The following is a 25,115-nucleotide window of genomic DNA, read 5'->3' as shown; positions in this document are numbered from 1 at the left end:
CTAGAGCGTTGTGGGCAGCCGCGTAGCCAGAATGTAGCAAGAACCGGGAGTCAAACCCAGGTCTGTGCGCGCCCGCGTCCAGCTCCTGTGTAACGCTGCCCGCGACGGAGGCAGAGGCCTTTACTTCGTTGCCATCATCCTCTAGGCTGGGGGCTACTGTTCCTTCCTGCCCACAAACCACCATCTCACAATATTTTTTAAAAAATGACGACGTTCAGGACAATGTCAGGGGTTGACAACATCCCACTGCCCCAGCAGCAGGCAGGACCGCCCACGCGGTCTCTTGATCGATTCATTTACTAATGATCTTATTTAAAGAGTCTTTTTAGTTAGAGTTCTAAGTAAACTCTCCACCCGACACGACACGGGGCTCGAACTTATGACCCCAAGATGCAAAGTCACACACTCGCCCGACCGAGCCAGCCACGTGCCCCCAACACCGTCACTGCAGAGCTCCTGTCCCCCTAGCAGCTTCTGTTGCCGGTGAGCTTCACCCACCAAGGAGGCTCCTGCGGTCGCAGCCTCTCTGGGCTCTGAGCAAGAGAAGGTTCAGAGCCCCAGGCCCCACCCCATGTGAGCCCAGAGCCAGTCCCTGGAAGGAGGCTCGGCTCAGGCCCTCTGGAAAGAATAATGACTGGGGAGCATGACAGAGAGCCTGTGGTGGTGGAAAATGCGAGCGAAGTGCTGAATGTGCTCCCCGCGCCCACTGTCTGCACCGTGGCACCCAGGCTGGGCTGGAACAGCAGCCGGGCCTTCCCGTCACTCGGCGGAGCCCTGGGAGGCCTCGGGCTCCTGGCACGGATCCCGAAGCTCTCCGTGGCTCCTCTGTCCCAGGAAAGGGGCTCCGCGGAGAGCGGAGACAGAGACGCTGCCACGCGGCCCCAGAGATCCAGCTTGTAGGGATCTTGGTTTCTTTCCATGGGAACAGCGACTTGGGCCCTGCAGGGACCGGAGACAGGGTTTCATTAACCTGCCCCCCTCCCCGCTCTCAGGGCCTGCTGGGGGTAAGGAACCTAGGGCCCAGGGCCGGTCCCGGCTTCTCCCCCGCCTCACGCCCCTTGGCACCCCGGACCGCCCCCGATGCAGGGTCACTGGGCTCCTGCCTGTGGACCCCGGTCCAGGAGAGCCGCCCGCCTGCGTGCTTCGGGGAGGCCCGTGCCCATCTGCAATGGGGCAATCATTGTGGCGCAGCAGGAAGGCCGTGTGCTGGTGGGGGGACGGCTGGTCCTGGCTAAGAGCCTCCTAACCACAAGGGAGAAGGTCCCAGAATAAGAACCCAGGCTGGAAAGTCTTTGGCCTTTTGCTCTGGCCAACCGATAGCACCCTAGGCTGTTCCATACCCTGCACCCGAGACGCTTAATGGGCTTTACACCCTGAAAAATGAAGCCTAAAAGGGAGAAGGTAAGAATGTTGCTTTTTTGGTGGGGGACGTGGTATCAGTAGCGGGCAGGACCAAAATGAAGAACACGAGACTTTTTGGTGCCACCCAGGAAACTGGAGGCAAACCCAGCACCCAGCAAGACAAGCACAGCTGGCTCCCCAGCGCCCCTGAACCTCCTGGCTGACCCAGCCTGCCAGGCCAGCCCGCAAGGGCAGGGCCCCCCACACCGGAGCCGGCCCTCCCCAGACCCACCCAGCCTGGGGAAGGGGGGATCCACTGGGCCCCCCCTCACCTGAGCCTGCCCTCCGGGACACCCCCCAGCCTGGGGAAGAGGGGATGCCCAGGCCCCCAGCCCGGAGGAGGCTCAGCTGCCAGCCAGAGCAGAGGGGAGGAGAGGAGGGCGTGGGGCTCGAGGCTGGAGCGGGGCGGCCGCGCCCTCTGGTGACGGCCGTGGGAAGCGGCAGGGCCCCCGCAGACAAAGGCGCGCCACCCGGTGGCCCCGACCCCCAAGTCGTCCCCCACCAGGCACCTATTGGCAACCGCCCGCCCTCCTCTGGGGCCTTCTGGGCGGGTCCCATGCAGGACACACGCCCCGGGCCTCCCGCAGCTCGGCATTCCCCGTGTGTGTGGGACACCCCCCCCCAGGGCAAACCGGCTCCCCTCTGCGGCAGGCCAGACCCCCCCCCCCCCCCCGCTGTCCTTGCCGCTGCCCGGGCTGGGGGGCCACTGTGGCTGGCCCCGGGCTCCCCGCCCCACCCCGGGCTCCAAGGCAGCAGCTCGGGGAGGGAGTCACTGTTCCGTGGCTTTTCCCTGGCGCCGGCCAGGCCCTGGTGGCCGACCTCCGACTGCGCGGGGAGCCTCCAGGGGCAGGAGACGACAGCCTACCACGGGAGGCGCTTACTGGGGACCCACGTCGCGCTGGCACTTTACAGTCACCAGGTCGCTGCAGCCCCCAGCCACGGAGACAACTCGGGCTCAGAAGGTCCCGGGCTTCACCAGGGGCTGCGGTTTGCTGAGCCCCCACCACTTCCCAGGCCTGGCACCACGCCAGCCGGCCACGGGGCTCATCGCACGCCAGCCCGGGCGAGGTTAAGACGTCCCCGTCCCCGTCCCCGTTCCGCAGACAAGGAAAGGAAGGAATGTAAAATTTACATCAAGGCACCCAACGTGGGCGCCCGGGGGCTCAGGGCGTGACCCCGGGGTCCCGGGATCGAGTCCCGCGTCGTGCTCCCTGCAGGGAGCCTGCTTCTCCCTCTGCTGTGTCTCTGCCTCCCTCTCTGGGTCTCTCAGGAATAAATAAATAAAATCTTTAACGACAAAAAAAAGTCACGCAACGAAAACGTGGCAGGACTAGACTCCTTTCCCTCCTCCCCGTGTTCTGGACGGCCAGGCCCCCTCCTCCCTCCGGCCCCCGCAAGCCGCGCACAGAGCTCCACACCCAGCCGGACACTGCCCGGCACACAGACCGCTTCCTCGCCAAGGCCCCCGAGGAGCCCTTTCATCCGACTCCAGCAAACCGCAGACTCGACACAGAGATGCGGCCTCCTGCTTCTCCTCTTTCCCTCCCCTTTAGTGAAACAAAAACCCTGCCTGACATTTCTCAGTACCATTACAGTAAGGGGCTGGACTCCAGCCAGCTATTCCTGGGCTTTCATTATGTATCCTCCCAGTCTGAGTGGCTCAGGCGAGGTGGGCCTCAGTTTACCCAACTGAGAACCGGGAAGATCAAGAAATACCCCTGGCAGTTGATCAGCAGCAGAGGAAGGTGCCTGCGTGGAGGCCGTGGCTGAATGTGCTGGAGGCGGCGGGGTGATTTCTGACCTCCGTTCCCCCTGGGGCTGACCCGGGGCCACCTCTGGGACCACAGTCAGCTCTGCAAGCGATCTGCACGTGCAGAGCGGGTGTCGTGAAATCAAGGCCTAACAGGGGCCCCGAAGTCACTGCACACGACGGAGCGCAGAGCCATCTCACCTTGACGCCAGAGCAGAATTCTCCGGAGCGGCCGAGCAGGAGCCACAGGCTATTTTTATCTCCGTCCCCGTCCCCTGCAGCCCTCAAGGGGGACCCTGCGGTCTGGCCTCGGATCTAGAGGGTTGAGGTACCAGGAGTCGGGGCTCCCGGGTCCCTGGCCGACTCCGCACTGTCCCTCCCGGGGCACGAGCCTGCTGGTCGGAGCTTTTGCCTGTGACACTCGCCACTGTGGACACCCCAACAGAATTAAGCCTGTTTCCGCGGGGCGGGTGGCGGGCGGGTTAATGACGCCTCGGGCTCCTCGAGGGGGTGGCACTTGGAAGCCAACGGGGTTTCAGCGCAGGAGATGGGAGGACAGTGGTGCTCTCTGCCGGCCGCCCCGGGGAAGCCCCCGTGGAGGGGACACGCGGCTCCTCGGACCCTCCTGGAGGCCGGGGCTGGACAACGCCCGCGGCTAGGAGAGCAGAGGCCAGGAAGGGGCACTGCCCACCCCTGCCCTAGATGCCGCCCAACCCCCCCTTCACACCCATTCTTTGCACCCAGTGGCCCTCACTTCTGGGAGCGCCTTTCCTGCCCCCTTGAGCACCTCTGTCTGCCCCCAGCCCCGAGCTGCCTTGGGTGCACAATCGTCAGCTTGCTTACCAGACCCATTTTTTATTTTTCTTATTTTCTTTCTTTCTTTCTTTATATTTTCTAGATTTTATTTATTTACTCATGAATGACACACAGAGAGAGGCAGAGACACAGGCAGAGGGAGAAGCAGGCTCCCTGCAGGGAGCCCAGTGCGGGACTCGATCCCGGGACCCCGGGGTCACGCCCTGGGCCGAGGGCAGACGCTCAACCACTGAGCCCCCCCCGGGCATCCCCAGACCCTTTTTTATAAATGAGCTTCCGCTGTTGTCCTGGCACCGGGCTCTGCCCCAAGCTGTGGCGAATGTTCAGTGAATGAATGACCGGATGGGTGAATGAATGAGTGCGGCGCTTTCCATCATCCCCTCTCTCAACCTAAAATCCTAAGCCTCCCAGCCCTAATCCCTCCTGGGCCTTTCTCACCGGCTCTTCTCCTGGGGTTCCTGGATGGCAGACCCCAAGCAGAGCCATCCGCCTGCCACCCCGGAAGCTGGCACCAGAGCCACCGCGGACCCCCTCCTCCCCGGCTGCCTCTGCCACTTCTCCAGCACCCGGGAACCCACCTGGCTCCAGAGTCCCCACCTAACCTCTCCCCTTCCTGGCCTCTCTTTCGGAAACACCTTTTTCCTGCCTCACCGGGCTGCTGTGTTTCCTGCATGGGAAGACATGATTGGAGAGAATGCTATTTATAGCAGGCCTCCCTCCCAGGCCTCCATGAGGTGAGGACTGCCCTGGCCCGGGGGAGCACAGAGAAGATGCTCGGGACTTTCCAGGTCCTAGCCACCGGGGGAAGGAAGCTGGGTACCCAACAGATGGGCAGGACTGGAGGCAGCCTCTGCTGATACGCAGGCTGGTTCCCCCTCCAGATCTGTTAATGACCTCACAGGTCCCCCAGGTCCCCACACTTGAAAGCTCAGAACCTCGGAAGCAAAGAGGAGCAGGATTTATTATTTTTTTTATTTAAAAAAATTTTTTAAAGATTTTATGTATTTATTCCTGAGAGACACAGAGAAAGGCAGAGACACAGGCAGAAGAAGAAGCAGGCTCCCTGCAGGGAGCCCGACCTGGGACTCGATCCCGGGACCCCGGGGTCACGCCCTGGGCCAAAGGCAGACGCTCAACCCCTGAGCCACCGAAGGGCCCCGGGGTACAGGACTTAGATGTGGAGAACCTGAGAGATCACGTTCCAAATGTGATCAGGAAACCGAGACTCAGAAAGGGAAAGAGATTTGAACAAGGGCCCGCAAGAATGAAAAGCAGGTCCCCCAGCTAACATCACCCCGGTACCTGCCTCGCACATCCCAGTTACGAGGGACCTCGCATGCATTCCTTCCTCATCCCCCGTCACCAGGCAGGTGGTATGCTACGGATTGAACCGTGTCGCCAAACCAGAGAGCTGAAGTACTAACCCTCGGGATCCGAGAACGTGACCTTATTTGGACACAGGGTTGCTACAGATATAATTAGTTATAGGATGAGGTCATATTGGAGTGGGGTTGGCCTTAGAAGAGGGGATTTGGGCCCAGACACACACAACGGGCAGATGATGGGAAGACCACAGGGAGGAGATGGCCACATAACGAGGAAGGCAGAGACGGGGAGTGACGCATCCGTAAGCCACGGAATGCCAAGCACCGCCGGCGAGCGCCAGAAGCTAGAGGCGGCGAGGAGGGCTTCTCCAGAACAGGTTTCAGAGGGAGCACGGCCCTGCCGACACTTCAGTTTTAGACTTCCAGCTTCTGGAACTGAGACAGTCAGTTGCTGTTGTCTAAAGCCACCCAACGGATGGACCTTCGTTACCCAGCTCTAGCCAACCGGTCCACGGTATTACGTCTACTTAAAAGATGAGCACCCGGGACCCTAACGCAGGCCTCCGGCTCTCCGTCCAGTGCTCTTCCAAAAAGACGGTGTTTCGCTGATTCTCCTCTCTCTTGCGTCCCTTCCGTGGCCAACTCCTGAAGTCCTGTTGGGTTTTCCTTTATGAGAAACCCACCCACTCTCCATTTCCTTTCCCGGCAGGGCTGCCCTCGCTCAGCCCTCTGTGTCTGGAACGGGACAGTGCATCTGCTGGCCCAACGCCCCCTCTTGCAATCCGCCAGTTCGTTCCACACCTCCTTCTCGAAAGTCCACAGTACGCCAGGTTCTGTGCGAGGTGCCGAGGCGGAGGTCCCCTCATTGAACAAAGCAGATCTGGACCGTACTCCTGTTAAAGCGCTGCTTCATGTCACCTCCCTGCTCTGGGCCTTGGTGGGGGGGGTCTTCCCACCACCTGTAGGCTAGTGATCTCCACGTCCTGTATGCAGGGCCAGGCTCTCCTGCCTGTCCAGGCGCACCTGCTCCATTCAGGTCAGAGAACAACCTGTCTTACGGGGAAACCAGCTGCCTCTCAACTAGAGATCTGAACATCTAGTTACCTCTCCGAGGTTAGGATGGTTTCCGCTTCGTGAAGGAAAGAAAAGGTACCGTGGCCTCACAGGCAGCCACCAAAGCAGGAAGCGCTCTGGGAAAACAGGTGACACTGCCGATGTCAAAGACTCCTTAACGTTCAAAGCCCTGGCAGATACCCTACTGATGCTCAGCACATGTAAATCCTAGAGCAATGGAAGCAATTGAAAGGGCTCCCCCATAAACAAACTGGGCTGCGTTCCTTTTTTTAAAAAAAAAGATTTTAGGGATCCCTGGGTGGCGCAGCGGTTTGGCGCCTGCCTTTGGCCCAGGGCGCGATCCTGGAGACCCAGGATCGAATCCCACGTCGGGCTCCCGGTGCATGGAGTCTGCTTCTCCCTCTGCCTGTGTCTCTGCCTCTCTCTCTCTCTCTGTGTGACTATCATAAATAAATAAATAAATAAATAAATAAATAAATAAATAAATAAATAAATATTATAAAAAAAAAAAGATTTTATTTGAGAGAAAGAACGAGCCGGGGAGAGCGCACAAGCAGGGGGAGGGGCAGAGGGAGAAGCAGACTCCTCGCTGAGCTGGGAGCCTGACCTGGATCCCAGGACCTGGGGTCATGACCTGAGCTGAAGGCAGCCGCTTAACCGCCCCCTGTGGTGCGTTCCCACATCAGAAGTTCGAAGGAAAAGACTACATCATCCAACACAGGTGAATTTCAAAAATATTACGTTGAGCTGAAGATGCCGGACGCAAAACAGATCAGACGCTGCGAGTCTGTGTACGGGACGCTCAAGAAGAGGCAGCACTAATCACGGTAATAAGACTCAGCACGGTGACGCCGTGGGGACGGGGTGTGCACACAGCTGGGGACTGCGGGCCGCGGGAGGCGCTCGGCGCCTGGGCTGGGACGTGGGGTACGAAGGTGTATTCATCCGTCAAGAAAGCATCGCCCTGGACACTTAAGATCGTGCATTTCACGGTTTATAAAACATAACGCGGGCAGCCCGGGTGGCTCAGCGGTTTAGCGCCGCCTTGGGCCCAGGGCGTGATCCTGCAGACCCGGGATCGAGTCCCGCATCGGGCTCCCTGCATGGAACCTGCTTCTCCCTCTGCCTGCGTCTCTGCCTCTCTCTCTCCCTGTGTCTCTCATGAATAAATAATTTAAAAAAATCTTAAAAAAAAAAAACAAAAATACCTCAATTTAGAAGAGAATAGAAAGAAATAGAAGAGTAAGGGGTTTCTCTCTCTTTCTCTCTCTCTCTCTCTCTCTCTCTCTCTCTCTCTCTCTCTCTCTCTCTCCTGGAGGGAAAGGCAGCCCAGGGCACACGGGGGGTGCGGGGGACAGGGTGCTGCTCAAGGTGAGGAGCCATTTGCTTCTACTCATGTCTCTAGGCCTGGAACCTTGCTCGGGCTCTTGCTCCATCCCCCGCCCGGGTTCAGGCAGCCGCTCCGGGCTCTCCACAAAGAGGCAGATGGAAGCAAATAGAACGGGCAGCTCTGGCCCACGGGCCACTGAGCACAGGCTTTTCTGGCTTGTAAGTCAGGCCTTCTGCCTCCAAGGCACCCAGGCTGAGCGCTCCCTGGTGTCCCACTGCCATGGAGACGGCCCCAGCCTGTGCTCCGGCCCACAAAGGCTCGAGCTCATCATTTCCAATCTCCCACCTTCCCATCCACTCTGCCTCGGCCACATCTGCGACCTCTCCTCCCGAAGCCACTGCTATTTATAATGCCCTGGAAACACAGCCTGGGCCAGATAATAGGCGGGCTTTGCCAAACAAAACCCCAGGCCACTCCACTCCCCCACACCCCCCAGAGGCCTGCAGTCTGGAGCCCAGAGGGGCCCAGAGGGACCATACGTCTTCCAGCCGGCACCACTCCCACCCGGTCTGTCTGACCCTCAGACAGGGAAACATTTCCCCCTGTCTGGTACATAAACACCCCTTTGGGGGTAAATCCACCCAGAAGCACAGTGTGCAGAGCTGGGGAGCTGAATGCTTGCGGCATCCTTTGTTTTGCTCGGTCACGCGGTCTAGGCTACGCTGACCCACCCAGGACCAAGGGTGGAGGGCCGCGGGGGCATCAGGATCCAGGCCGACGATGACCTCTCCCATTCGCTTTACGCCGGAGGGTCTGTAACAGCCTCAGGATGACCCTCAGAGCCCCGTGGGGTGGGTATGACTGCCCCCACTGGCAGGTGAGGAAGCCGAAGCTCAGGGAGGCTCCTGGTGGGTCGGGCTGACTCCAAAGACTGCAATTTCCACGACAGCCATTCACTCAGAGGCCGCATGTCAGGGAGCAGCCAAGGAAGCAAGGAGGTGGCCTCCAAGCCAGCCTGGGGAATTCAGGACCAACGGCACTTACATTCATTCCCAGCCATCCCTCAGCTTAAGGACAAGCATCCCTTATCCTAGGAGCAATCAATGAGCCCTACTATGTGCCAAGACCCAGCTAGGCTACTGCCAGCAGAGTACGACTCTGCACGCTTGTCTCTGCCCTGGGGAGCGTCTCCCAGACTCTACCAGCACACCAACACCCCCATCTGCCCCAGCCCTGCCATCCCAAACACAGAGGCCTTTGTCTGGGCTGGATGTGGGTATGAGAGTATCATGGTCTCCGTGGCCAGCTCACAACGGCCCTTCCCACCTACTTCCCACAGCCACCCCAACCCTGCGGTCACTTTCTGAGCCTCCTGAGTGGCCTCTCATTTCTTTCTGGCCACGGCCAGCAAGAGGAAGTGGGGAGATGACTCAGAGGTGCGATGTGGCCTTAACAGATGTGTCTTTGTGATGACATCCCCTAAGGAGGTGGGTAATGGGTGGCAGAGAGAGATCTGGATATCACAGGAGGTGTGTAAACGGGGGAAGGCCAGTTTACAGGTCCAGACCAGCTAAAAAGCAAAAGTCTTAAAGGATTGCCAGCTTAACGCGGCCCTAGATTCACACACAATAGTTATTTTCAACTCGGAGGAGGCAATGAGAGACAGAACTCAAAATATAACACTTTTACATTGTTCCCTTGACTGGGTAAAATTAGCAGGAGGGATAAAATTGGTGATGTACTTTTAAGTAGCTTTCTCTGACAGACAAATCTTAAGGACTTGTCAAAATAAATAGAGTAGCAAAATTAGTTTAAAAAAAAAAAAACCTTCAATGTGGGGCGCCTGGGTGGCTTCGTCGGCTCAGCGTCTGCCTTCAACTCAGGTCAGGATCCCAGGGTCCTGGGATGGAGCCCCGCATCAGGCTCCCTGCTCAGCGGGGGGCTGAGCATCCCTCTGCTTCTCTTTTCCCTCCGCCCCTCCCCGACTCGTGTTCTCACTCTCAAATAAATAAATAAAATCTTTAAAACAAGCAAACAGAAAACCTCAGTGTGATTTCTGCATTTGTGTATCAGGACAACCACAGGCCATTGAAGACGCTCCCCCCTCTGCTGTATAAGGCCTTGGGCAACTTACCCAGCCTCACGGAGTCCTCCTTCCCGGTGTGTATAAAGAGGAACGATTGCCTTACCACCTCCTAGGGTTGCCATGAAAAGGAAATGAGGGGTTGGCTGTGAAATAGGTCAGTGAAGGTCCTACCCTAAGCTGCAGGAAGCTCTGCAGTCAAGACCCCAGAAGGACCCACGACGGGAGGATGGGATTTGGGTCTTGTGACTTCCTAAGAGCTCAGCCACACTCTCAGGCTCAGGCCACGAATGTCCCTGAGTGATGCCGGTCTCCAATACTCACCCACAGATCCCTCGGGGACCAGAGGTGTGCTCCCCGCCCACCCCACCTGTGTCTAGGACGGAAGGCCTGCGACCCAGCAGCTTTTCGGAGGCCCATGGGAGACGTCATGGGTTCCACGATACAAAAAAATAAAGCTGCGAAATGGAGACTAGCCATAGTTTAACGAAACATCTACAAAATGAAACAGCATATCAACTGCATCGATATGTAAATGTAATTTTCATAAAAATTAATTATATTTGGAAATCACTTATAGGTGACAGATCTTTTCTCACTTCACAGTAGTTTCTGTATATGTTCAGGGTTACCAAGAAGTAGCCAATTTTATTTTATTTTTTTAAGATTTTATTTATTTATTCGTGAGAGACACACAGAGAGAGGCAGAGAGAGAAGCAAGCTCCCTGTGGGGAGCCGGATGTGGGACTCGATCCCAGGACCCCAGGTTCACGCCCTGAGCCAAAGGCAGACGCTTAATCACTGAGCCTCCCAGGGATCCCAAGAAGTAGCCAATTTTAAATTATTAAGAAATGAGTCACCGATGTCCAAACACCTTGGAAAGCAAAATTATAAGACTCTTTGCATTGTGTTTAGAACAGAGGTACTAACGCTCCCAGGGCGCCCGGGACGTCAGTATCTATCTCACTCAGCGGCTATAAAGATTAAGTGCAGTTGAAATACTTTGTACTCCGTGCATCACGATCTCAATTTAAAGGATCAGGACTTCGTGTCCTTCTTCTGGGAGAGAAAGCTGCAGTTTGAGCCTCCACACAGCAGGCTGCGGTGGGAAAAAAATGCACAGCGCTCCCCGGTTTGGGGAACAACCGGAAAATATGAATATGGCCCGTAGATTAAATACTTCTGCTAAAGCCGGTATCATTGGCTGTGGTTATGTAGGCGAACGCCCTTGTCCTTCCGAAATACATGTTGAAGTATTTAGGGCCTAAGTGTCACAATGTCAGCAAATCATTTTCATATGGCTCAGGAGTTTTATTAGAAAGACAGAGACAGAGGGAGCACAGTGTAGCAAACTGCTAACCATCAGGGCCACCTGGGTGGCTCAGTCTGTTAGGTCATGATCTCGGGGTCGTGGGTTAGAGCCCAGAGCTCCTCGTCTAGCTCCCCCTCGAGCCCCCGATCGAGCCCCACATGGGGCTCCCTGCTTAGCGGGGAGTCTTCTTCTCCCTGTCCCTTTGCCCCTGCCCCATTCATGCTCTCTTTCTTAAATAAATAAATTTTTTTAAAAAAATTGTTAACAAGGGACACCTGGGTGGCTCAGCGGTTGAGCATCTGCCTCTGGCTCAGGGCGTGACCCTGGGGTCCTGGGATCGAGTCCCACATGGGGCTCCCCGCAGGGAGCCTGCTTCTCCCTCTGCCTGGGTCTCTGCCTCTCTCTGTGTCTCTCATGAATAAATAAAATCTTTTAAAAAAATGTTAACAATTAGTGAGTCCAGACATTAATGAATGGTACTACTCTTTCACTTTCTCTACTGACTGGACATTTTTCAGAATAAAACCTCATGGCGTGGCGGCGGCGGGGGGACGGAGGGGCACCTGCAGGGCTGGAAAGCACCTAAGGTCACGCAGCCCTTTGCCTACTCTGGGAATTAGGTGTGGGCCCAACACTGCAGTTCCCAACAGTCCCTCCCAGGGAGGTGGGGGCAGCTTTGCTGAGGTCATAAAGCCCTTAGAGAGCTGACCATGCCTGGGAGGTGATGGAGAGCTCCCAGGTAGGAGGCTGATGGTCAGCGTTCTGCGGGGTGGGGACACCCGGGGTAACGGAGACCTGCTTCAGAAGCTCTGGGGAGGGAGGGCAGAGGGACAGAAGCGCCCCAGATGCACAGCCAGGCAGACAGCTGCCCAGTCTGGGTCCTGGCTGAGGCTCCGTCACCGGGTGTCTCGTCAGCTGTCTCTCTCGTGTTAAAAGGAAAGCAGGAAGAGAACAGTTGGTATCTTAGCACTACCCAGAACCCGGATACTCCTTCCAGTCAACTCAATTATCTGCACCAATGAACTGGGAAAAGAGGCACTGGGAATTGACTTTACATTCTATGCTATCCTTGCCATCTACCAAAAAAAAAAAAAAAAAAAGAAAAAAAAGAAAGAAAAAAAATCAGGTAACACCAACACGAAACAAATCAGTTCAACAACAAACAATACAAAGCAGAAGGTGTGATCAGACTCTCACCCCTTTATGCCCTCATGCTCCCGTCTTTTCCCTGACAGGCCAGTTTGCAGGTTTGCAGGGGCAATCTACAAATTGAAGGGGAAAAAAAGCTGCTTTGCCCAACTGATCATGGGCGATGGTGCCAGTAGCCCGTAACCGGAGCGCTGCATTTCGTTCTGGACACAACACATTCAAATGGAGAGAAACTGTAGCTTGTCTTAAGGGTTATTAGTATAACGGGGGTGGGGGGGCAATCTGGATGAACCGAGCTCACACCCTGCAGGCCCAGGACTGGGTCAGGGCTCGCGTGGCCTCACTTGATCCATAGTCACTCCCCACCTGCATTTCCCAAACTTGCCAGAACACAGGGATCACTGAAGGACAGGAAGGAGGTTGAGCTCAGGCAAGCTGGGGAACACGGTCTTCGGAGTAAGGCAATTTTCATTTGACTTTTCGTGGGGGGGGGGGGGGAGGAGCTGAGTCTCTAAGAGTTTCCCTGGCCGGCTTCAGGTCACGCAGCTAGAGATAATGATGTCACTGTGGATAACGTGATTGCAATGGCTAGTATTTGCTGAACACTCATCACGCGCTAGGGACCTGACACACAAAGTCAAGATTTGGACCTTGACTCCAAGTCTGGCTCATTTCATGATCTAAATTCTTGCTAATTCTTGCTATTACCTCATACATCTTCCCAGAAAATACTTGAGAACACATCCAATGAAGGAGATCTGCAAAAAAAACCAGGGCAGCCGAGAGCAGAGAGGAAAAGACAGGGCAGGCACACTGTAGCCATTTCCAAATATTGAAGGGCTGTCACTGTGCAGGGCAACTGCACTTATTCCACATGCTTTATGTTGCATATCCCCTAACTTTATTTGGGGATGCGTTTTGGTGAAGCCCGTTCACCTTCTGGTATCTTTCCCCAATGGGTAGAAATCACACCCATGACAGATTAATACAAGAAGAAACTCTGAGAGACCAAGCTGTCCAAATATGGAATAAGATGACTGCAACACACCCACCGTTGCTGGGAGTTGCCCAGCAACAGAGGTGTCCAAGCTGGATGACCCCTGGTGGGGATGTTTTAGGGGGGCCTGATGTATCTGCAAAAGGAAAAAAGAAATAGGGCTACAGGACAGTTAAGGCTCTTTACGAGTTTGCAAGTTTAATTCTACAGAAGTTGACATTTATTCTATTTACAAATGGATTTTAAAATCAGGGGAGGGATGTAAAGTGGGTCAGTATTATTGTCCAGATGGGGAGGGAATTGCGTCACTGGAAGCTGTGACCAGCCAAGGGTTCCAGGGAGTAAATCAGCTCAACCACCGAGCGGTTGAAACCCTCACTGTGCATCAGAGTCACTGCAGGGGCCTTAGACAATGACAGACCCCAGGGCTGCAATCCGAACCAGATGAAGACGAACCTCTTGGGGGTGGGCCCAGGAATCAGTAATTTTTAAAAGCTCCCCAGGTGATTCTAATGCGCAGCCAAGGCGGAGGACCAGTGGACTGGAGAAAATGAAGCTCACGCTGAGGCAGAGCTGGGTGCCCTCTGAGCCTCGTGACCACCAGGGATCTGTTCCTCTCTACATCCGGGCCCAACGTCTGGGACACAGGGGTGGTTGTTGAGGGGCTGTCTGTAAGCCAAGAATATCCAAATCAAAATCCCTCCAGGATGTTCCCTTTGGAAGGCAGGTGAGGCCCTTTCGTCCCTCAATCAAAGCCATGAAGTCCTGACTTCTCGAGCTATTACAGAGTCTTCACTAACTCATAGAGATAAAAAGCAGAATGGTGATTGCCAGGAGCTGGGGGTGAGGGGAGCAGAGAGTGCGGAGTTGACTGTTATATAACAGGCACGGAGTTGCAGCCCAGGAGGACCAGAAAGTTCTGCAGATGAATGATGGTGATGGTCATACAACAAGGGGAATGCACTTAATGCTACTGAACTGCACACTTAAAAGTGGTTAAAATGGTTACTTTTATGTTACATATATTTTACCACAATAAAAAAACTGTTTAACGTTTCAAGTACAGTGACTATGAGAAAAATAGAACGAACGTGCATTGACCCACCAAACTGTACTGCTAGCATTGTGTCAAATTCTCTTCAGTCTTTTTAAGATTTTCTTTTTTCGGGGATCCCTGGGTGGCGCAGCGGTTTAGCGCCTGCCTTTGGCCCAGGGCGCGATCCTGGAGACCCGGGATCGAATCCCATGTCGGGCTCTCGGTGCATGGAGCCTGCTTCTCCCTCTGCCTATGTCTCTGCCTCTCTCTCTCTCTCACTGTGTGCCTATCATAAATAAATAAAAATTTAAAAAAAAAAAAAAAGATTTTCTTTTTTCTTTTCTTTTTTTTTTTTTCGGAAGACGCCTGGGTGGCTCAGTGGTTGAGCATCTGCCTCCAGCTCAGGGCGTGACCCCAGGGTCCTGGGTTCGAGTTCCACATCGGGCTCCTGCATGGAGCCTGCTTCTCCCTCTGCCTGTATCTCTGCCTCTCTCTCTATGTCTCTCATGAATAAATAAATAAAATCTATTAAAAAAAAGATTTTTTTTAATTTGAGAGAGAAAGAAAGAGACAAAGTGAGCAGGAGGGAGAGAGAGAATCAGAAGCTGACTCCACACTGAGTGCTGAGTGCAAAAGCCCGACGCGGGGCTCGACCCCACGACCACGTGATCATGATCTGAGCTGAAAATAAGAGTCAGATGCTTAACTGACTGAGCCACCCAGGTGCCCCATCTTCAGTCTTTTAAAATAAAAGGAAGAAAACTTTGCAAATTAAAAAAAAAAAAAGTTTCAGAGGGATTTATCCCAGAAATGGAAGGGTAATTCAACATGCAATGTTGAATGTAATGTAACCAAAACACATGATTATCTTAATTGGCGCAGAAAAAAGAATCTGACAAAATCCAACACCTTTCATGATGAAAACACTTAGGAAACTGGAAATAGAAGGGAATATCCTCAACAAGACACAGGACATTTATGAAAACCCCACAGCAAGCATCACACTAGATGGTGAAACTGAGAGCTTTTTCTCTAAGATCAGCAACAAGACCAGGACATCCAGTCTCACCACTGCTACTCAACATTGAATTGGAAGTTCTAGCCAGAGCAATTCGGGAAAACACCACAAACTCAAGCAAAATAAAATTTAAAAAAAAAATAAATAAATTCATTTCCATCCGAATTGGAAATGAAGAACCATAGAGTTGACATGATTCTACATTAGAAAACCCCCAAAGACTCCACACGCGCAAAAAGCTACTAAGGCTAACACACACATAATAATTTGGCAAAGTTGCAAGAGTACGGGATCAACACACAAAAATCAGCTGTGTTTCAATACTACCACCACCAATGAACAACCTGAAAAAGAAATGAAAAAAAAAAAAAATCCCATTCAGGAAAGCTTCCAGAGCATCTAAGTCTTGGCTGTTAAAAGAGTCTCAGGATCCTTTGAAGTGGAAACATTTTGTTATTAACAGCCTTGGTGGAGGCACATGCTTTTCAGCACCTTTCATTTTTCACGCATATTAGTGCAGCTCATATTAAAATTAAGTGGAGCAGAGAGTCGATGGGGTGGCAGGGTGGACTGCACAGGCCGTGCTGAAGAGGCGCCACATCCGCAGGCACTTCAGAGAGGCCTGGGTCTTGGCCATTCTGCTTCCCTTCACGTCTCTCAAGAGTCACAGGAAGCTGGGAAGCAAAGTCCCAGGCCCCTTGGAGGAAATCAGGCCTGAGTCAGCCTTCCTGGGAGGTTGAAAGAACAGATTAGGCCCAGCAAACTGTTTATACCAAAGAGGGTGTTTCTTACTTGAAAAGTTGGTTGGGGTTTTTTGTGTTTTTTTTTTTTTTTTTACGTCGAAGAAGGAACTAAAAGTGTTTTTAATTATTGTTTTGTGACTAGGGGCCAGAAAGATGAAGGGTTTGCCAAGTATTGCCACATTCTTAGTTCTCCATACTCCAGAGACACTAAGGGCTGGAGTTGGTTCCATCACTGAGATAGCTCCCCTTAACCCGTTTCTGTTCCTCTCTCACTGACAGCTAAGGAACATCTGCCAAGATCTATGGATGGAAACACTAGGCAGAGAAAATTCTGAGTGCAAGGAAGGCATTTGCTGAAAGGGAGTAAGTCCTAGACTGGTGGCCAGAAGACCTGTGCCTAGAGGGCTGTGTGGCTTTGAGTCCATTCGCTCCCCCCCTCTTGATTCTTATCCCTAAAGGGAGGAGGGGCAGGACAGGAGGTGGGAGGGGAAGAGAGGCTTTTGACTTTGACGGTCTAGTTTTTTTTTTTTTTTCTAAAGGCCAAACCCATTAAGAACTCAAAAGGACTTTATTTTCTTTTAAAGATTTTATTTATTCATGACGGACCCAGAGAGCGAGGCAGAGGGAGAAGCAGGCTCCCTGCGGGGAGCGCCATGCCATGCGGGACTCATCCCAGGACCTGAGCCAAAGGCAGGGTACTGAGCCACCCAGGTGCCCCTCAAAAGAACTTTAAAAGAAAGGGGAAGTGACGTTGATTGGAAAGAAAAGCGGAAAGAGGACAAATTTTAAAGAACAGACAAGAGATTTTCCGACTCTAGGCCACTCTCTTCTACTTGACCAAGGCCGAGCAGATGCTAGAGGCTCAGGTGGACTCAGGAGGGGAGCAGATCTGGCAAGGGAAGGAGAAACAGCATTCCTGTTTTCAGTTTCCCCAGGCCAGGGCTCCCCAGGTACGCCTCACAAAAGGCCCTGATGCTTAAATATTGCCCATCTGTGGGCAAATCAATCCCCCTTATGGACCAGGTTTTAAGAGGGAAAGAGTGTGGTGGAGGCAATTAAGCAACTCCCTCAAAATGAACAAAAGGGCACCTGATTTGGATGGGAGGCCTCTGGGTGGGTGTTCCTTAGATTTTTTCCAGTTGTACGACTCAGCAAACATTTAGAAAGTGCCTACTACGTGCTGGGCTGCAATGGGGTATCTGGCTAGACGGCATTCATAGGGGGATAAGGCATGTGCACAAATCCCAAATATCTAAAACACAAAGTAGAGTGTGAAACCTGCCCGGGGGGAGTTCATATAAATCTCCAGTTGGGAATAGGGGCTGCCCCGCCCCCCCTTCACCTGAGAAGTTCAGTCACTGGGCCCTTGAGGCGGAAGCACAGACCTGAAAAGCCTTGTCTGTTCTTCCAGGAGTAGCAACGTCCCCCAGCTCCATTTTAAAAGAAGTGAAAAACCGAACCAGGCAAATTATTTGCTCTCTGATCATCTGGGCTGTTAGCGACACAGGCCGATAGAGAACTACACCCGGATAACTTCCCCTAGAAATTAATGTTGAAAGATGAGATAAAGCTCTAATTTCAGGGGAGGAAATCCACTGTCACAGTGTCCTTTCCCAGTTTCATCTCAAGGACACACTAACCAAAATTCAAGGCAGGATAAAAAAAAGAAAAAGAAAAACAAATCCATAAGGAGGCTGCAGGGACACATGTGTTTGGGGGCTGAGGGCAGCCAAGGCCCCTGAAGGGGCAGCTCCGCCTCCTTGGGGAGGGGTTCTTTGTGCGAAGTCCAGCTGCCCCATCAGCAGCCAGAAGCAGGGGACCTCAGCATCCGGAAAGATGAAAACCTAGGCTGGGCCGTGGCCGCAGGCTTCCGCGCTGTGAGCAGGCCGGGGCATCCCCACCTCGGGAACAGGAAGCCACACACACAGCCCTTATCAACCCGGGGCCGGCGCTTCCCAAGCCGGCGCCAGCTGCGCCCCGCGGCGGTCCTAACAAAGTCCCATTGACTCGCCAGCTGATCTTCCAGGGTTGGGCTCGGGGGAAGAGGCACCCTGTCTGCGGGTGGACTTCAGCCCCAGCACAGCCCCAGCACAGCCCCAGGACACCCCCAGCACCGCCCCAGCACAATCCCAGCACAGCTCCAGGACACCCCCAGCACAGCCCCAGGACACCCCCAGCACCGCCCCAGCACAATCCCAGGACAGCCTCAGCACAGCCCCAGCACAATCCCAGCACAATCCCAGCACAATCCCAGCAAAGCTCCAGCACAGCCCCAGCACAGCTCCAGCACAGCTCCAGGACACCCCCAGCACAGCCCAAGCACAGCTCCAGGACACCCCCAGCACAGCCCCAGCACACCCCTAGGACACCCCAGCACACCCCCAGCACAGCCCCAGGACACCCCAGGGCAGCCCCAGCACAATCCCAGGACAGCCCCAGGACAGCCCCAGGACACCCCAGGACACCCCCGTACGTCCTCCGGATGCTGCCTCCCCGGGCCTCCGCAGCCTCGGCGATGCCTCGTCCCACCGTCCGCTCCCACGGAGGGGACCCCGGCAGCCCCGGCGCCGAGCCCGCAGGTGAGCCCCGGAGTCACCCGGCCTCGCCCTTCCCCCCTCCCGTGTCCCGGGGGCGCTGGCCCTGGGCGGCCTCCAGAGCCGGACAGCCCCGGGGGTCGCGCGGCGCACGCCTCTCCGCGCACCCGCGCACCCCGGGAGCCGCCCGCGAGCGAGGTCACCTGCCCCGGCTGCTCCGCTCGCCCCGCGGGGACGGCACCGAGTGGGGCTCGCGCGTGAGCGTGTGCGGCGGCGCAGCCCTCGGGGGCTCCGGCGGGGAGGGCTCGACACGCTTCACGCTGCGGGGATCCCACGGGAGGGAAACTGAGGCTCGGAAAGGCCGGAACTGGGCGGCCCCCTAGTGAGCCCCCCGCCCCGGGGCAGACGCGCAGCGCCCCGGCTGTTGTTCCGGCGCCGCCCGAGCCCAGCGCGAGCCTGCCGGGCCCCGGCCCCGTCCCCGTCCCCGTCCCCGTCCCCGTCCCCATCCCCTCCGCGTCCCCGTCCCCGTCCCCGTCCCCGTCCCCATCCCCTCCGCGTCCCCGTCCCCGTCCCCGTCCCCATCCCCTCCGCAGCCCCGTCCGCACCCCCGCCCCGCCTCCGCGCACACTCACCGGCGCGCCCGCCGTCCCCGTCCGGGTCCCGGTCTCCGGCTGGGGCTGGGGCTGGGGCTGGGGCTCGGGCTCGGGCTCCAGGTCCGGGTCCGGGTCCCCGCCGCCGCGCACACTGGCGCATCCCCCGCGCGGCGCCGGCCCGGGCGCGCGCTCCTCGCGATAAGAAAGTTTCTCGGGGGCCGCGGCCGGGGGCGCCTCGCTCTGGGGCCGCCTCGCTCTGGGGCCGCCGCGGGCCCCGGCCCCACCAGGCGCGGGAGGCGGCTCCCGAACAAAGTGCGTCCCCGGGGCCGGGCGGCCGGGGCGGAGCCTGGTGACCCGCTGCCCCGGGCGCGCGCCGGCCTCCCCGCCGCCTCCGACGCGGCCTCCCCGTAACCCCTTCCTGCCCTCGCCCGCCCGCCCGCCCGCCCCGCCCCGCCCCCCGGGCACCGCCGAGCCCCGCCCGGCCCGCCGCCCCCCCACCGCGCGCTCCCGACCCCGCGCGCCCTGCGCCCTCTCCCGGGGGGGCCCAGAGGTGCCCGCGGAGCGTAGGCGCGCGGCGAGGTAGGGCGACTCCGCTGCCCTCCGCTGCCCTCCGCTGCCCTCCGCCGCCCCCCTCCTGGCAGGGCCGCGGGGGTGCGAGCGGGGCGCAGAGAGGGGGCGGGAGGGCCAGGCCGGTGCGCCCTGGGCACCCCCCCCCGCCCTCCCCGCCCGCGGGCGCCCGTGACCTGCGCCTCTGGACAAGGCTGTGAGCTCCGCGAGGCCCCCAGGGGATGGGGCCCAGAGACCCACAGCGGCAGGCAGCCCGCTGGGCATGGCACTAGGGCCCGGGAGAAGGTGAAGCCCAGCTGCCGGGGAGGTCTCTGAACGTCAGGGAGCAGGGTCAGGATGAGAATGAGAGCCCCTATCTTGGTCCTCGGGGACCCAAGGACCCTTCCGGGCAGCTGGTCCTAGTGCCCGGTCCCAAGGGGAGAATCCAGGGCCGCTGGACAGTGACCAGCAGCGACACTGAAGACCTCCCCGTCTGACCAGGGGAGAGGATCTTTACGCAGTTTTTGTCCATGGAAGGAATGGGTTGTCTTGAGGTGGGGAGTGGGGTGTGTCTGACGGACCCCTGAGATGAATCCCTTGCCCCGTTTGTGTACAGCGACTACAAGTACAGGTTCTTGGGGCAGAGCGCCCGGGTTCAAATCCTGGACCTACCACTTGGTAGCTCTGGGACTGTGAACAAATTCTTGATTCTCCGACCACCTCCACTTCTTCAGCTGTACGTAAATGGGATAATAACTGTCGCGGCGTCATAAGATTGTAGGGAGGATAAAGGGCAATAAATAGAGGTGACACCTTAGAAGAGGGTCTGGGGGTGCCTGGGTGGCTCAGCAGTTGAGCACCTGCCTCGGGCCCAGGGCAGGATCCGGGAGTCCCGGGATCGAGTCATGCATCAGGCTCCCTGCTTGGTGAAGAGCCTGCTTCTCTCTCTGCCTGTGTCTCTCTCTGCATCTCTCATGAATAAATAAATTAAAATCTTAAAAAGAAGAAGAAGAAGAAGGAGGAGGAGGAGGAGGAGGAGGAGGAGAGGGCCTGGTAGCACTCCGTAAGCATCGTAAGCATCGTGGAGTCTGAGTCCCGCAACCCTGCATGCGTCTGGCATTCAGCGATGCGCTTACTAGAATTCTTCACAGTCCCCCGTGCCTGCAGGAGGGAAGCCTGGTCCTTTAAGAAGAAGCACTGTCCCTTCTGGAGGGTTCCTGGAGTGGACTGACTGAGCTCTTCTGCCCTCCTAGGCCCAAGGACCAAGATTCCAAGACAGTCATGCAAACCGGTATCAGAGACTGAACCGCCCGGGACCCATCATGAGGCTGGACACAGGGCCCTCACCCACATGGGTAATGTTAGAATGATGCAGCTCCTTGGGTGCTACCCAGAAGCGGAAGGAGGGCCGAAGCCGGCATTGTGTAAGGGTCCAGTTTCTTGCGTCAGTGCGTATGATTAATATTTCTCCCCCATTTATGAAGGGCTGATCACACGAGTCCCCTCTGACCCTGCCCCAAATGTCCCAATCATAAGCCTCCAACAGGTAAACATAAGAGCGTGTGGCCAGGTGGGGGCCGGAGGGGAGGGCTGAGAACAAACAGGCGAGTCTGGTTGGGGTGACAGGCAGTGGAGGTGAAGGCCCCTGAAAGAGAAAGTGGCGAGGACGAGGCCGGAGCAGTGGAGAAGAGGAGCCAGAGCAACTCTGGACAGAGCGCGCTGGTCGCTGGTCGGGCCTAAGCACATTCCCCGCCCATCCCAGAAGCCGCTCCTGCCAAGTGCCTACTTTGTGAGTGATTTTCCTCTGAACGCAGCGATGACTCAGTTGCTCTGAATCAAGCAAATGGATTTTCCTTAAATATGAAAATCAATAAGACGTAAAGGCAATGGCCTGGTTGTGGGGAGCGGAGGGTGGAGGGAACTACAGGGGTGCTGGGGAGTGAAAGGGTTGGTAAGTGAAGGAGATTCAGGCTCACTGCTGGGGGCCCTTGGCTCGGCACGGGTCCCCCCACGCCCCACACTCCTGGTGGCCTCCAGGCCCTGCTGACCTTATTGCTACTCCTTAGAACCCAGCAGCTCCCCTCGTCCCCCACCCCCACCCCTTCCACCGTTTACAGCCAAACCTGCTTCAGGGCAGGAGATTGTTAACAAGAGGATTAATGTCAATGTGACAAGTGGGTTTTAAAAAATCAGCCCAGGAGCCTGTTGTCACCCCCATAGAGCCTCAGACCTGGCTGGAGTTGAGATGAGGGCTTTAGGGGCTCCAGGAAGCACAGCAGGTGACATTTCCAGGCCCAGCCTGATTTCTTGGCGGGGGGGGGGGGGGGGGGGGGGGGGGGGGGGGGGGGGCCGTGCCTGTTTTCCCGCCACCTCGAGGTCATTTGTTTCACCACTTGGGTTGTCTGACGGGGACCTTGGGGATTTGAGCAGAGTCAGAGCCCCTCCGTTCCATGACCCGCCGAGGGGCTGTCTTTACCTCTGGCCCTCTTGTTCAGGGCTCCCAGAGCAGTTTTGCAAGGCTCTCGGTGGGGATATAGGGACAGCATCGGGACGCCTGGGTGGCTCAGCAGTTGAGGGTCTGCCTTCGGCCCAGGGCGTGTTGCTGGAGACTCGGGATCGAGTCCCAGGTCGGGCTCCTGCATGGAGCCTGCTGCTCCCTCTGCCTGTGTCTCTGCCTCTCTCTCTGTGTGTGTTTCTCATGAATTAATAAATAAAATCTTTAAAAAAAAAAAGACATCATCACACGGCTTTATTTTCTTGTGCATTTAATAAATGTCATGAGGGCTTCTGAGGTGGAGTCTGAGGGAGACTCTGACTTCCTCCTCCTCAGCGCAGTGGAAAATCACTGGGCATGGTATCAGGAGACCTGAGTCCACGCTTTGGTTCAGCTGCTGGCTGGAGGGCGTCACCATCTGTAAAAAGGGGTGTTGGCACCCAGGGGACAACACTAATCACCCACCCAGCTTAGGTGAGTATTCGGTGAGATAATGGAAGAGAAAGTGGTTTATGAAGTGCTGTGCCAATACGAGCAGAAGTGTGATTATCAGACGGAAAGCACCAGCTCATCCCTCCCGCTGCCCGCCTTGTTCTCCACCCGAGTCACGCGCACGCCGCCTGTGGGCGCAGAGCTTGAGGACTCACTTTGGAGCGGCAGGTGTCCGACTGTCCGACTGCCCGCCAGCGCCCTCGCCCTCTCTAGCCTGAGTCGTTAACCCGCGAGGGGCTGCGTGCCGGGGGCGGGGGGGTGCGGGCAGAGCGGTGGTCCCCATCGTGGCCGCTCAGGCCCCGCGCCTGGCCTCGGGGTCCCCTGTAAGGAGGGCCCTCTGTTGGTTGCTGGAGCTCAGGAGGACCGGGAGGCACAGCCTGTGGGCAAAGCTGGCACAGTAACGAGCGTGTTACGAGACGGAGCGAGTCGCTGCCTTGTCGGGAAGATGCTGTTTCTCTCCCTTTCTTTGTCACCAGGACGTGACATGTCCTGAAAGTCATCACAGTGCTTTTCCAAAGATGGCTTTTAGAGAGAAGTGTCTTTTTTTTATTTATTTAAGGGGCGAGGAGGGTAGGTAGGGATGGGGTTGGCGGGGCGAAGCCGTCCCCTTTCAGAAGGCTGGCTCCGGCCGCAGCAATCCCCGGGAGGACAGGGATAGTCCATAACTTCTCCGGCGCCTGCGGAGGGCCAGCTGCGGTTCCAAGCACTTAATATACATTAATCTATTTAATCCTCGCCACAGCCCTCCGACACAGGTATCATCGGGACTTGTCTTTTATAGGCGAAGAGACCGAGGTCAATATCTTGTGCGGTTCTGACAGCAGGTGAGAGCCAGAGCCAGGCTTTGAGCTGGCAGCTCCAGCTCCTGAGGCCGTGCTTTCGCGTGCTCCGGATAGGCGGACAAGAGGGGCTCTCAGTGCAGCGTGGGGTCGTGGTGAAGGGCTCTCTCAGTTCCGAGCTTCAGTCCACTTCTCTATTTCTAGCGTCTTAACGGCTCTTTGGAAGTATACGTTATGCATTACGCACTTCACCCATTGGAAGCACATGATTCTATGATCTCTAGTAAATCTATAGAGTTGAGCACCCATCACTACAACCAAGTTCCGGAATGTTTCCATCATTCCCAAAGTTTTCTCTTTTAGTATATGGGTTTTTTTTTTTTAAGATTTTATTTATTCATTCATGAGAGACACACAGAGAGAGGCAGAGACACAGGCAGACGGAGAAGCAGGCTCCATGCAGGGAGCCCAACGTGGGACTCGATCCCGGGACCCCGGGGTCACGCCCTGGGCCAAAGGCAGACGCTCAACCGCTGAGCCACATGTAGGGACATATAGGTGTCCCTAGTATATGGCTTCACCTGACTCAAATCCCTCATCTGTGAAACAGGAATGACAGTGCCTGCCTCATAGGATTGCTGTGAGCATGAAATGAGCTTGCGAGTGGGATAGGATCAATGCTCAAGCAAAGGTGGTTATCGTTATAGTCTCTTCGAGTCATTTGAATACACACTTTTAGAACTGGGAGTGGTCTTGGGATGAAGAAGCAGGGAGCCTGCTTCTCCCTCTGCCTGTGTCTCTGCCTCTCTCTCTGTGTTTCTCATGAATAAATTTTAAAAATCTTAAAAAAAAAAAAAAAGAACTCAGAGTGGTTTTATTTTTTTTATTTTTATTTTTAAAAATTTTTTTATTTATTTATGATAGTCACACAGAGAGAGAGAGAGAGGCAGAGACACAGGCAGAGGGAGAAGCAAGCTCCATGCACCGGGAGCCCGATGTGGGATTCGATCCTGGGTCTCCAGGATTGCGCCCTGGGCCAAAGGCAGGCGCTAAACCGCTGCGCCACCCAGGGATCCCCAGAGTGGTTTTAAAGACTATCTCATCCCACCCTCTTCCCTAAAGAAACTAAGGTGCCAAGATGTTAAGCAATTTGCCCATTAAGAACACACAGCATGGGGAAGCCTGGGTGGCGCAGCGGTTTAGCACCTGCCTTCCACCCAGGGCCTGACCCTGGAGACCCAGGATCGAGTCCCATGTCAGTCTCCCTGCATGGAGCCTGCTTCTCCCTCTGCCTGTGTCTCTGCCTCTCTCTCTCCCTGTGTCTCTCATGAATAAAGTCTTAAAAAAAAAAAAAAAAAAAAAGAACATACAGCAAATTTAACAGCAGGGCAAGAACTGAAACCCAGGTCTCTTGGTTGATAGTTCAGTGCTCTCTTATCTCTGGAGAGACTTTCTTTGTTTTTGTGGTTTTTTTTTTTTAAGATTTTATTTATTTATTCATCAGAGAGAGAGAGAGGCAGAGACACAGGCAGAGGGAGAAGCAGGCTCCATGCAGGGAACCCGATGTGGGACTCGACCCCGGGTCTCCAGGATCAGGCCCTGGGCTGAAGGCGGCGCTAAACCGCTGAGCCACCTGGGCTGCC

The 25,115-nt window shown here is 55.8% G+C and overlaps 1 protein-coding gene across 5 annotated transcripts in view; it reads right to left on the bottom strand.

Annotated features, from left to right (window-relative positions):
* Positions 1-19,454, bottom strand: part of NAV1 (neuron navigator 1) — a 245,829-nt gene extending 226,375 nt beyond the window's left edge. For all 5 annotated transcript variants that reach the window (XM_055319071.1, XM_055319072.1, XM_055319073.1 and 2 more), the window contains exon 1: positions 19,201-19,454. The gene's annotated coding sequence lies outside the window, so the exon portion shown is untranslated. The remainder of the gene's footprint in view (positions 1-19,200) is intronic.
* Positions 19,455-25,115: the final 5,661 nt, after the last annotated feature.

This window comes from Nyctereutes procyonoides, unplaced genomic scaffold, assembly GCF_905146905.1.
Source record: "Nyctereutes procyonoides isolate TBG_1078 unplaced genomic scaffold, NYPRO_anot_genome, whole genome shotgun sequence".
NCBI classification, from domain to species: domain Eukaryota; kingdom Metazoa; phylum Chordata; class Mammalia; order Carnivora; family Canidae; genus Nyctereutes; species Nyctereutes procyonoides.
Note: the sequence above shows the minus strand (reverse complement) of the source record. Positions and strands in the feature narration are given on the sequence as shown.